Source organism: Ambystoma mexicanum, chromosome 5q (genome assembly GCF_040938575.1).
Source record: "Ambystoma mexicanum isolate Mex_15411 chromosome 5q, UKY_AmexF1_1, whole genome shotgun sequence".
Classification (NCBI taxonomy): Eukaryota; Metazoa; Chordata; class Amphibia; order Caudata; family Ambystomatidae; genus Ambystoma; species Ambystoma mexicanum.
This window is the reverse complement of record NC_090933.1, coordinates 71,150,181-71,162,245: the sequence shown is the minus strand read 5'-3', so window position 1 is coordinate 71,162,245 and position 12,065 is coordinate 71,150,181.

Below are 12,065 nucleotides of genomic sequence, written 5' to 3'. Positions count from 1 at the left end.
GAGAGCCGAGTGTCTGGAGTGGGTGTTTTGTTCTTATGCGCCCACTGTTCCAGGATTGCATTCTCGTGTTTCGCAGTAGCTGCACTCAGAGGAAAGGTAGATTCACAGCCAGGAGCCGAGTAAGATATGTTTGCTCAGGCAGAGGGTCATTCATTTTGGGCTCAGCACACTGCATCTCAGGGGCCCGTTTTCACTGGTTGTGGTTTATATTGGATATAGGGCAGGAGCTCTCTCGCACCAATGTAGTCACATCGAGCTGATTTTTCTGGTCCTTGGTTGCCGTTAATGGCGGGTTGCAGGGTAGATCTAGGCAGGATGGTAGGTTGCAGGACAGGAGTTATTTCTCATGCCAACAATATCCCTCCGGACAGCTTTAGGTCCACCATTCAAGCACTGGTCCTTTGCCACCTGGGCGGGGGCAACCCCCTCCTCGAAAAGGCCGCCCGCCGTCCTCCCTCGTGCCCCACACTCAGCCACACGCTTCACCAGGGCTCTACGCAGGTACCACATCACCCCTCTCCTCATCGACCTTCACTGGCTCCCACTACGCACACGAATCACCTTAGAGTCTTGCCGCACCATCTATAAGGCGGTCGCCCGCAAGTCCCCCAGCTACCTCGCAGAGAAACTTAGCATCTCCAGCAGACAAACGCACCACCAGAAACCTGGACACGCACAGACTTGAAATCCGCCACTGCAAAAAGGAAAGGACCAAAAAACAAGCCTTCTCTGTCTACGCCCCGAGACCATGGAACCTCCTCCACGTCAGCATCAGACTTGCCCCACACGCTCCTACAATTCAGAAAAGAACTCAAGACGCACCTCTTCAAGGAGTCTCTCCCCCTCAATACCTAGGCCATCACGCCGCACCGCCTGGCTCGCTAGACGACGCCCGCCTCCCTCCTCCCCGCCACCCTCTACAGCTGTGCCCCTGCGTATCCTACCCCCTGGTGTATATCTGTTCCGTTTTTTTCCCTCTGAAAAGCACTCAGTTATGCATCTGCACTGTTGCATATCTGGGTAAAGCGCTCTGTCGTGTATCTGTGTTGGTGCATTCCTCTGTAAAGCCCGCTCCGTTGCTTCTCGAAGCTTGGTCCGCGCTCAATGAATACCATAACAATAATAATTCCATTCCGGGGATGCTGGTGCAGTCCCGGTTTTAACTTTGCATTCTGGGGCTTGTAGTCCTGGCCTTCCCCCTCATGTAGCCAGCAGTGCAAGTCCTTGAGCGCAAAGTTAAACCGACCGAGCGGGTCCGAGCCTGGGGAGAGCGTGGGCTGGCGATACCGGTTGACTCACCTTAGCCATGACGCTGGCCCAAAGGCAGCCGGTAGTGTCCGGCCTAGCTACCGCGTGGTGAAAGCAGTCCTATCCGAGGGATGTTTGCGTTTTCGAGGATGGCTGTAGAAGGTTGCTATGCGGTAGTTGGTTGGCCCTCTGACTGGGGGCAGCTGCACGTGTGTTTCTCAGATCGCTATGATGGCAAAGGAGGTTGTGTATCCTGCCTGCCCAGAGAACATATGAGAGAGCCAGAGAGATGTAAGCAGTGCATGAGCGGAACTCTCAAGTTTCCAGTGGCCAATGCGTCAGAAGGCCACCCAGTCCTGCCTCAACCCCCCTCTGTATTTTGGGTCCTTTTGATTTTTCTGCCCCGTTTGAAATGCAGAAGCACTACAAGTCCCAGAATTCCAAGCAAAAACAGAACTGGGTGGCTTTCCCAAACGTGGACCCGGAAAACGCGAGAGCCTTGCCATCGGGTGTCAGGTGGGGGAGTCAAGAGAAGGCGGTTGCTAGTTAGAACCGCTCTTAACTTTTCCCGCAACCACCTACCTCAATGGAGGCTCCTTTTATATCTTTTCCGGGGCGCTGGCCGCTTTCTTTTCTGTACTTGCTTGCCAGGCTAGGTGCTTCAAAAACATGTCCTCTGAAGTGGCCCCACGCCGCCACTTGTCGTGCCATACAAAATGACCAACTAAATAAAATGAATAAATCCCCCCTCCATCCCAGAGAGAGAGAGAGAGAGAGAGAGAGAGAGAGACAGACAGACAGACACTGTCAATCAAAAGAGGAATCTGTGAATAACTGGCAAGCCTCAGATTGGCTGTCCAATCATAGCCCTCCTGGTATGTGCGTGCCTGCGTGCGCGTGTCGATGCTTGCCAGCCTTTCAACAGGCCGACGTTCTGCCTCGGGCTCGTCACTGAGAGTGGCGGGCTTTTTCAAACCCGTTTCCTGCTATTGTCCCAGCCAATCGGAGCGTAGTTGGGTCTTCATCCGTCACAGACCATTGTACGTTGTCAGTAGAGAGGAAGCAAGTCGCGCAAGGTTGCCATGGCCCGTACGAAGCAGACTGCCCCAAGTCCACCGGAGGCAAGGCACCCCCGCAAGCAGCTGGCCACCAAAGCTGCCCGCAAGAGCGCCCCTGCGACTGGTGGGGTCAAGAAACCGCACCGCTATCGGCCGGGCACCGTGGCCCTCAGAGAGATCCGGCGCTACCAGAAATCTACTGAGCTGCTCATCCGGAAACTGCCCTTCCAGCGCTTGGTGCGGGAGATCGCACAGGATTTCAAGACCGACCTGCGCTTCCAGAGCTCAGCAGTCATGGCCCTGCAGGAGGCCAGCGAGGCCCTTTGAGGACACCAACCTCTGCGCCATCCACGCCAAGCGAGTGACCATTATGCCCAAGGACATCCAGCTGGCCCGCCGCATCCGGGGCGAGAGGGCCCGAGGGGCACCGGCAGCAAGACCCCACCACCACAAAGGCTCTTTTAAGAGCCGACACGTTGTCACACACAAGAGCTGCTCAACTCTGCCTCTCGAGGCGCCTCTCTTCACTGCACAGGCGGCTAGGCCGTCTCTCAAACCCAAGGCAAACATGCAAACGCTCCTACCTGTCTTGGCAACACCCCCTCCCCAAAAAATGCCCATCTGGGCAGCTTTGGCGACCAGTTATTTGTGCGCTTGTGGCGGTCGGATTTGATGTGATGGCTTGTACCTTTTAGCGGGAGCACAGCCAGCTCGTAACCCGAGCCCTCCACTCCCCCCCTCCCGCCCCCCCTCAGAGCGATCTCTGAACTCGAAGCCCCCCACCCCACATCACGTTTCTATAAGGCCTGCCTTGAGGCTGGATTCCAACCGCTTCTAAGCGCTGTGTGCTAATGGTCGGTTTTCCGCCCGCCGTCCCCCTCCTCACAGGCAGACCGAATGGTGAAGTACCTGCTCCCTGTCGGGCTCGGGGACAGAGGGGTGTGCTGCGAGCGCTTCCCTGGCAGTGCTGCCTTACATAGCCTGTCCTGTACATTAAGCCGAGCTCCCAGAGATTTCCCTCCCAGCCCAGCAAATGTGTCAAGTAGGGTGCGTGACTCCTGCCACAGCGCAGAGAAATAATTTGCTTACGCCGCCCCCGAGACCGTAGTCCTTATTTGATATCATTGGCCTTATGTTTTGCGGGGATGGAATAAAGCAGGGCTAGCTAGGCAAAGCATGTGAGCTCTTGAGTGGAGGTGGTGAGCGGCTCTTAAAAGAGCCTTTGGGTTTCTTTGGTGCTGGGAACTGTGGTCTCACTTGGCACTGGTGTACTTGGTGACGGCTTTGGTGCCCTCGGACACAGCGTGCTTGGCCAGCTCGCCTGGCAGCAGGAGTCGCACTCCGGTCTGGATCTCCCTGGAGGTGAGGGTCCTGCGCTTGTTGTATTGAGCCAGGCGGGAGGCTTCCGCAGCGATGCGCTCGAAGATGTCATTGACAAACGAGTTCATGATGCCCATGGCCTTGGAAGAGATGCCGGTGTCAGGGTGCACCTGCTTCATCACCTTGTAGATGTAAATGGCATAGCTTTCCTTCCTGCTCCTCTTGCGCTTCTTCCCGTCCTTCTTGGGCGGCTTGGAGAGCGCTTTCTTGGGCGCTGGGGCGGACTTGGCTGGCTCAGGCATGGTCTCCGGCTGACGTCCACGCTGTGAGGAGAGAGAGAAATGAGTAAAACACTGCGCCCCCCGGCCCCTCTCTTTTATAGGCTGCCTGTGCTTAATCAGCTGCTGCCAGTCCCCGCTTGCTATTGGCCCGTATGGTTCTGTCGCTCCTCCGTGTCTGTGTGCCCGGCACAGAGCTCTGATTGGTTGGCAGGAGTAGTCTCCCCCTCCAATGGATGTTCATGCAGAGCCTAGGTTTTGTCCAATGAGAGTGCTCCACCGTGTCTTTATATGCCCGCCCTCCCATGCTCGGGGCATTACTTCCTCTTTGAACAAGCGAGCGCCTGTTTAACGCGTCATGTCTGGACGAGGAAAGCAAGGAGGGAAGGCCCGTGCTAAGGCCAAGACTCGCTCCTCCCGGGCGGGCTTGCAGTTCCCAGTAGGCCGTGTGCACAGGCTGCTGCGGAAGGGGAGCTACGGCGAGCGTGTGGGAGCCGGAGCCCCCGTCTACATGGCTGCCGTGCTCGAGTACCTGACTGCTGAGATCCTCGAGCTGGCCGGCAATGCCGCCCGGGACAACAAGAAGACCCGCATCATCCCCAGACACCTGCAGCTCGCCATCCGCAACGACGAGGAGCTCAACAAGCTGCTGGGCAAAGTTACCATTGCCCAGGGTGGTGTCCTGCCCAACATCCAGGCCGTGCTGCTGCCTAAGAAGACCGAGGGCCACAAGGCAGGGGGCAAAGCCAGCAAGTAACAGCCCAAGTTACACACTCCCCAACAAAAAAAACACAAAGGCTCTTTTAAGAGCCACTCACACACTCAGACAAAGAGCTCAGTACCTTGACAGCAGCGCCACCACTTTTCTACACTGCAACAGAGTATGTGTTTGTGTCACAAAAAGAGGGGCTGCATCACGGGTTGCGCGAAACCCCTGTAGGATGATCGCATGCTCCCGATGCCCATGCAGCTTTCTGGGTGCATGGGCAACGTAGGGGGGCACGCCGGACTGTGAGGCACAGATGGAAAGGGTGGGAGTGAGTGCAAAGGGGAGGGAGGGAGGGAGGTGTGTGTGTGTGTGTGTGTGTGTGTGTGTGTATGTACACCCCCGCAACCCCCAGACCCGTTATACCATTTAAGGGGGTTGGGGGACACCACGGCTCCCCTTAAATGGTATAAAGAGGTACACCTGTACCGGCTGAAACCACAGCATTTTTGCTGCAATTCTTTTTACCCGATATACCAAATAATGTCGCCATACATATAGTCGACGGGATACGGCACAGGGGACATTATTTATGGGGTAAATGGGAGCGGAGGTTTCCCCTGCAGGTTCCATGGGATAATAATGGCGCCATTCTTGCGTGGAGACATTTTTGCGGGGATATTATCACATGGAACTGTGCATTATTGGCAGGCTGACAACCCCCCTCCCCAACCCACCCTCCTGCTTCCCCGGCCAGTGCAGTGGGCCTGTGCAGCAGTGCCACTCAAGGAAGGTCCCGTGGCCCGAAGTACCAACAGCCCTGTTGTGTGGGCGCCCATTTGAATGTAAATGGGGGGAATGCGCCAAAAGAAACCAAGCCCACTTTAGAATTCCACTTGATAACTCTTTGTTTCGGCTCAAACTGTACCTACATGAGAATACATACCCAATTACAGATGGGAAGCCCCCTCCATCCCTGTCCCCAAAATCTCTCTTCCCTTCTGGTAAGCTGACTCGGGCACTCATGTGAGAGCAAAGAGGTCCCAGATGCCCTCTTTTAACGGCAGAAGGTACTGCGGCCTAGGTGGAGATGGCCGGGAAAGGCGGGATTATGCTGATAACTCCCAGAAGTACCTAGCAGCAGACAAAGCGGGGGACAGGCACGCCCCCCTCTAGCCATCCCCATAAGCCCCTGAGCAGGCCTCGAGAACTCTTGGGCCGGCCGGTCCACTGTGTCCCAAGAAGCCGGGGGTCACAGCACACTCTGAGTTACAAGTGCCTGTAGGTCAGCCCTGTTTTCCTGCCTATAGAACCTGGCCGTTCGGTCTTTGCTCCTAGGGGCCAGCCAGCCTGGAGTGTGGTCTTTGCTCCACTCTCTGCTGGGCCCAGAGCGTGGTCTCCACTCTCTGCTGGGCCCTGAGAGAGCCAGGAGCATGGCCTTTGCTTCACTCTCTGCTGGGCCCTGAGAGGGCCAGGAGCGGGGCCTTTGCTCCTCTCTCTCCCTCTCCTTGCCCAGCACCCCTGAGACAGCCAGGAGCATGGCATTTGCTCCACTCGCTGCTGGCCTCTCTCTTTGGGAAAGGCCGACCCAGCTTCCTTTTCTCTCCCTCCAGCCACCAGGTCAGTCGGGCCAACATCATACGTTGCTATTGTTGTTCGGCATTTAAATAGCGCTCTGTATATCATTGGTATGATCTCAAAGCGCATGTGGGTTGAACGCCCTTGGGGACCGTAGTCAAGGTCAGTCGAGAGAGAGTGGGCTAGCGTAGGGTGCTTGGGTGCACTCAATATGTGAGCAGCTGATACGATTGCCTGATGGTAGCTGCATCCTAACATTAGGTGCGGTGCTATTGAGAGATCATTTGAATGTGTGCGGTCTGGTGGTTGGTCTCCGAGACTGCATTCTGGCGGCATTAGGCCTGTGTAGAACGCTTATGTGTGCAGCTAGGCAGATTTTTTCGTGGGGTATAGCTGCGTTCTAGCAGGATGTTGAGGTGTTCATGGGGTCTAGTACCTATGCGAGCAGCTAGGCCGAAATTGATCGAGGGGTATAGCTGGGCTCGATTGTGTGTTGGTGTAAAGTAGAGAGTGAGCATAGTGATAGGAGAGCCGAGTGTCTGGAGTGGGTGTTTTGTTCTTATGCGCCCACTGTTCCAGGATTGCATTCTCGTGTTTCGCAGTAGCTGCACTCAGAGGAAAGGTAGATTCACAGCCAGGAGCCGAGTAAGATATGTTTGCTCAGGCAGAGGGTCATTCATTTTGGGCTCAGCACACTGCATCTCAGGGGCCCGTTTTCACTGGTTGTGGTTTATATTGGATATAGGGCAGGAGCTCTCTCGCACCAATGTAGTCACATCGAGCTGATTTTTCTGGTCCTTGGTTGCCGTTAATGGCGGGTTGCAGGGTAGATCTAGGCAGGATGGTAGGTTGCAGGACAGGAGTTATTTCTCATGCCAACAATATCCCTCCGGACAGCTTTAGGTCCACCATTCAAGCACTGGTCCTTTGCCACCTGGGCGGGGGCAACCCCCTCCTCGAAAAGGCCGCCCGCCGTCCTCCCTCGTGCCCCACACTCAGCCACACGCTTCACCAGGGCTCTACGCAGGTACCACATCACCCCTCTCCTCATCGACCTTCACTGGCTCCCACTACGCACACGAATCACCTTAGAGTCTTGCCGCACCATCTATAAGGCGGTCGCCCGCAAGTCCCCCAGCTACCTCGCAGAGAAACTTAGCATCTCCAGCAGACAAACGCACCACCAGAAACCTGGACACGCACAGACTTGAAATCCGCCACTGCAAAAAGGAAAGGACCAAAAAACAAGCCTTCTCTGTCTACGCCCCGAGACCATGGAACCTCCTCCACGTCAGCATCAGACTTGCCCCACACGCTCCTACAATTCAGAAAAGAACTCAAGACGCACCTCTTCAAGGAGTCTCTCCCCCTCAATACCTAGGCCATCACGCCGCACCGCCTGGCTCGCTAGACGACGCCCGCCTCCCTCCTCCCCGCCACCCTCTACAGCTGTGCCCCTGCGTATCCTACCCCCTGGTGTATATCTGTTCCGTTTTTTTCCCTCTGAAAAGCACTCAGTTATGCATCTGCACTGTTGCATATCTGGGTAAAGCGCTCTGTCGTGTATCTGTGTTGGTGCATTCCTCTGTAAAGCCCGCTCCGTTGCTTCTCGAAGCTTGGTCCGCGCTCAATGAATACCATAACAATAATAATTCCATTCCGGGGATGCTGGTGCAGTCCCGGTTTTAACTTTGCATTCTGGGGCTTGTAGTCCTGGCCTTCCCCCTCATGTAGCCAGCAGTGCAAGTCCTTGAGCGCAAAGTTAAACCGACCGAGCGGGTCCGAGCCTGGGGAGAGCGTGGGCTGGCGATACCGGTTGACTCACCTTAGCCATGACGCTGGCCCAAAGGCAGCCGGTAGTGTCCGGCCTAGCTACCGCGTGGTGAAAGCAGTCCTATCCGAGGGATGTTTGCGTTTTCGAGGATGGCTGTAGAAGGTTGCTATGCGGTAGTTGGTTGGCCCTCTGACTGGGGGCAGCTGCACGTGTGTTTCTCAGATCGCTATGATGGCAAAGGAGGTTGTGTATCCTGCCTGCCCAGAGAACATATGAGAGAGCCAGAGAGATGTAAGCAGTGCATGAGCGGAACTCTCAAGTTTCCAGTGGCCAATGCGTCAGAAGGCCACCCAGTCCTGCCTCAACCCCCCTCTGTATTTTGGGTCCTTTTGATTTTTCTGCCCCGTTTGAAATGCAGAAGCACTACAAGTCCCAGAATTCCAAGCAAAAACAGAACTGGGTGGCTTTCCCAAACGTGGACCCGGAAAACGCGAGAGCCTTGCCATCGGGTGTCAGGTGGGGGAGTCAAGAGAAGGCGGTTGCTAGTTAGAACCGCTCTTAACTTTTCCCGCAACCACCTACCTCAATGGAGGCTCTTTTATATCTTTTCCGGGGCGCTGGCCGCTTTCTTTTCTGTACTTGCTTGCCAGGCTAGGTGCTTCAAAAACATGTCCTCTGAAGTGGCCCCACGCCGCCACTTGTCGTGCCATACAAAATGACCAACTAAATAAAATGAATAAATCCCCCCTCCATCCCAGAGAGAGAGAGAGAGAGAGAGAGAGACAGACAGACAGACACTGTCAATCAAAAGAGGAATCTGTGAATAACTGGCAAGCCTCAGATTGGCTGTCCAATCATAGCCCTCCTGGTATGTGCGTGCCTGCGTGCGCGTGTCGATGCTTGCCAGCCTTTCAACAGGCCGACGTTCTGCCTCGGGCTCGTCACTGAGAGTGGCGGGCTTTTTCAAACCCGTTTCCTGCTATTGTCCCAGCCAATCGGAGCGTAGTTGGGTCTTCATCCGTCACAGACCATTGTACGTTGTCAGTAGAGAGGAAGCAAGTCGCGCAAGGTTGCCATGGCCCGTACGAAGCAGACTGCCCCAAGTCCACCGGAGGCAAGGCACCCCCGCAAGCAGCTGGCCACCAAAGCTGCCCGCAAGAGCGCCCCTGCGACTGGTGGGGTCAAGAAACCGCACCGCTATCGGCCGGGCACCGTGGCCCTCAGAGAGATCCGGCGCTACCAGAAATCTACTGAGCTGCTCATCCGGAAACTGCCCTTCCAGCGCTTGGTGCGGGAGATCGCACAGGATTTCAAGACCGACCTGCGCTTCCAGAGCTCAGCAGTCATGGCCCTGCAGGAGGCCAGCGAGGCCCTTTGAGGACACCAACCTCTGCGCCATCCACGCCAAGCGAGTGACCATTATGCCCAAGGACATCCAGCTGGCCCGCCGCATCCGGGGCGAGAGGGCCCGAGGGGCACCGGCAGCAAGACCCCACCACCACAAAGGCTCTTTTAAGAGCCGACACGTTGTCACACACAAGAGCTGCTCAACTCTGCCTCTCGAGGCGCCTCTCTTCACTGCACAGGCGGCTAGGCCGTCTCTCAAACCCAAGGCAAACATGCAAACGCTCCTACCTGTCTTGGCAACACCCCCTCCCCAAAAAATGCCCATCTGGGCAGCTTTGGCGACCAGTTATTTGTGCGCTTGTGGCGGTCGGATTTGATGTGATGGCTTGTACCTTTTAGCGGGAGCACAGCCAGCTCGTAACCCGAGCCCTCCACTCCCCCCCTCCCGCCCCCCCTCAGAGCGATCTCTGAACTCGAAGCCCCCCACCCCACATCACGTTTCTATAAGGCCTGCCTTGAGGCTGGATTCCAACCGCTTCTAAGCGCTGTGTGCTAATGGTCGGTTTTCCGCCCGCCGTCCCCCTCCTCACAGGCAGACCGAATGGTGAAGTACCTGCTCCCTGTCGGGCTCGGGGACAGAGGGGTGTGCTGCGAGCGCTTCCCTGGCAGTGCTGCCTTACATAGCCTGTCCTGTACATTAAGCCGAGCTCCCAGAGATTTCCCTCCCAGCCCAGCAAATGTGTCAAGTAGGGTGCGTGACTCCTGCCACAGCGCAGAGAAATAATTTGCTTACGCCGCCCCCGAGACCGTAGTCCTTATTTGATATCATTGGCCTTATGTTTTGCGGGGATGGAATAAAGCAGGGCTAGCTAGGCAAAGCATGTGAGCTCTTGAGTGGAGGTGGTGAGCGGCTCTTAAAAGAGCCTTTGGGTTTCTTTGGTGCTGGGAACTGTGGTCTCACTTGGCACTGGTGTACTTGGTGACGGCTTTGGTGCCCTCGGACACAGCGTGCTTGGCCAGCTCGCCTGGCAGCAGGAGTCGCACTCCGGTCTGGATCTCCCTGGAGGTGAGGGTCCTGCGCTTGTTGTATTGAGCCAGGCGGGAGGCTTCCGCAGCGATGCGCTCGAAGATGTCATTGACAAACGAGTTCATGATGCCCATGGCCTTGGAAGAGATGCCGGTGTCAGGGTGCACCTGCTTCATCACCTTGTAGATGTAAATGGCATAGCTTTCCTTCCTGCTCCTCTTGCGCTTCTTCCCGTCCTTCTTGGGCGGCTTGGAGAGCGCTTTCTTGGGCGCTGGGGCGGACTTGGCTGGCTCAGGCATGGTCTCCGGCTGACGTCCACGCTGTGAGGAGAGAGAGAAATGAGTAAAACACTGCGCCCCCCGGCCCCTCTCTTTTATAGGCTGCCTGTGCTTAATCAGCTGCTGCCAGTCCCCGCTTGCTATTGGCCCGTATGGTTCTGTCGCTCCTCCGTGTCTGTGTGCCCGGCACAGAGCTCTGATTGGTTGGCAGGAGTAGTCTCCCCCTCCAATGGATGTTCATGCAGAGCCTAGGTTTTGTCCAATGAGAGTGCTCCACCGTGTCTTTATATGCCCGCCCTCCCATGCTCGGGGCATTACTTCCTCTTTGAACAAGCGAGCGCCTGTTTAACGCGTCATGTCTGGACGAGGAAAGCAAGGAGGGAAGGCCCGTGCTAAGGCCAAGACTCGCTCCTCCCGGGCGGGCTTGCAGTTCCCAGTAGGCCGTGTGCACAGGCTGCTGCGGAAGGGGAGCTACGGCGAGCGTGTGGGAGCCGGAGCCCCCGTCTACATGGCTGCCGTGCTCGAGTACCTGACTGCTGAGATCCTCGAGCTGGCCGGCAATGCCGCCCGGGACAACAAGAAGACCCGCATCATCCCCAGACACCTGCAGCTCGCCATCCGCAACGACGAGGAGCTCAACAAGCTGCTGGGCAAAGTTACCATTGCCCAGGGTGGTGTCCTGCCCAACATCCAGGCCGTGCTGCTGCCTAAGAAGACCGAGGGCCACAAGGCAGGGGGCAAAGCCAGCAAGTAACAGCCCAAGTTACACACTCCCCAACAAAAAAAACACAAAGGCTCTTTTAAGAGCCACTCACACACTCAGACAAAGAGCTCAGTACCTTGACAGCAGCGCCACCACTTTTCTACACTGCAACAGAGTATGTGTTTGTGTCACAAAAAGAGGGGCTGCATCACGGGTTGCGCGAAACCCCTGTAGGATGATCGCATGCTCCCGATGCCCATGCAGCTTTCTGGGTGCATGGGCAACGTAGGGGGGCACGCCGGACTGTGAGGCACAGATGGAAAGGGTGGGAGTGAGTGCAAAGGGGAGGGAGGGAGGGAGGTGTGTGTGTGTGTGTGTGTGTGTGTGTGTGTATGTACACCCCCGCAACCCCCAGACCCGTTATACCATTTAAGGGGGTTGGGGGACACCACGGCTCCCCTTAAATGGTATAAAGAGGTACACCTGTACCGGCTGAAACCACAGCATTTTTGCTGCAATTCTTTTTACCCGATATACCAAATAATGTCGCCATACATATAGTCGACGGGATACGGCACAGGGGACATTATTTATGGGGTAAATGGGAGCGGAGGTTTCCCCTGCAGGTTCCATGGGATAATAATGGCGCCATTCTTGCGTGGAGACATTTTTGCGGGGATATTATCACATGGAACTGTGCATTATTGGCAGGCTGACAACCCCCCTCCCCAACCCACCCTCCTGCTTC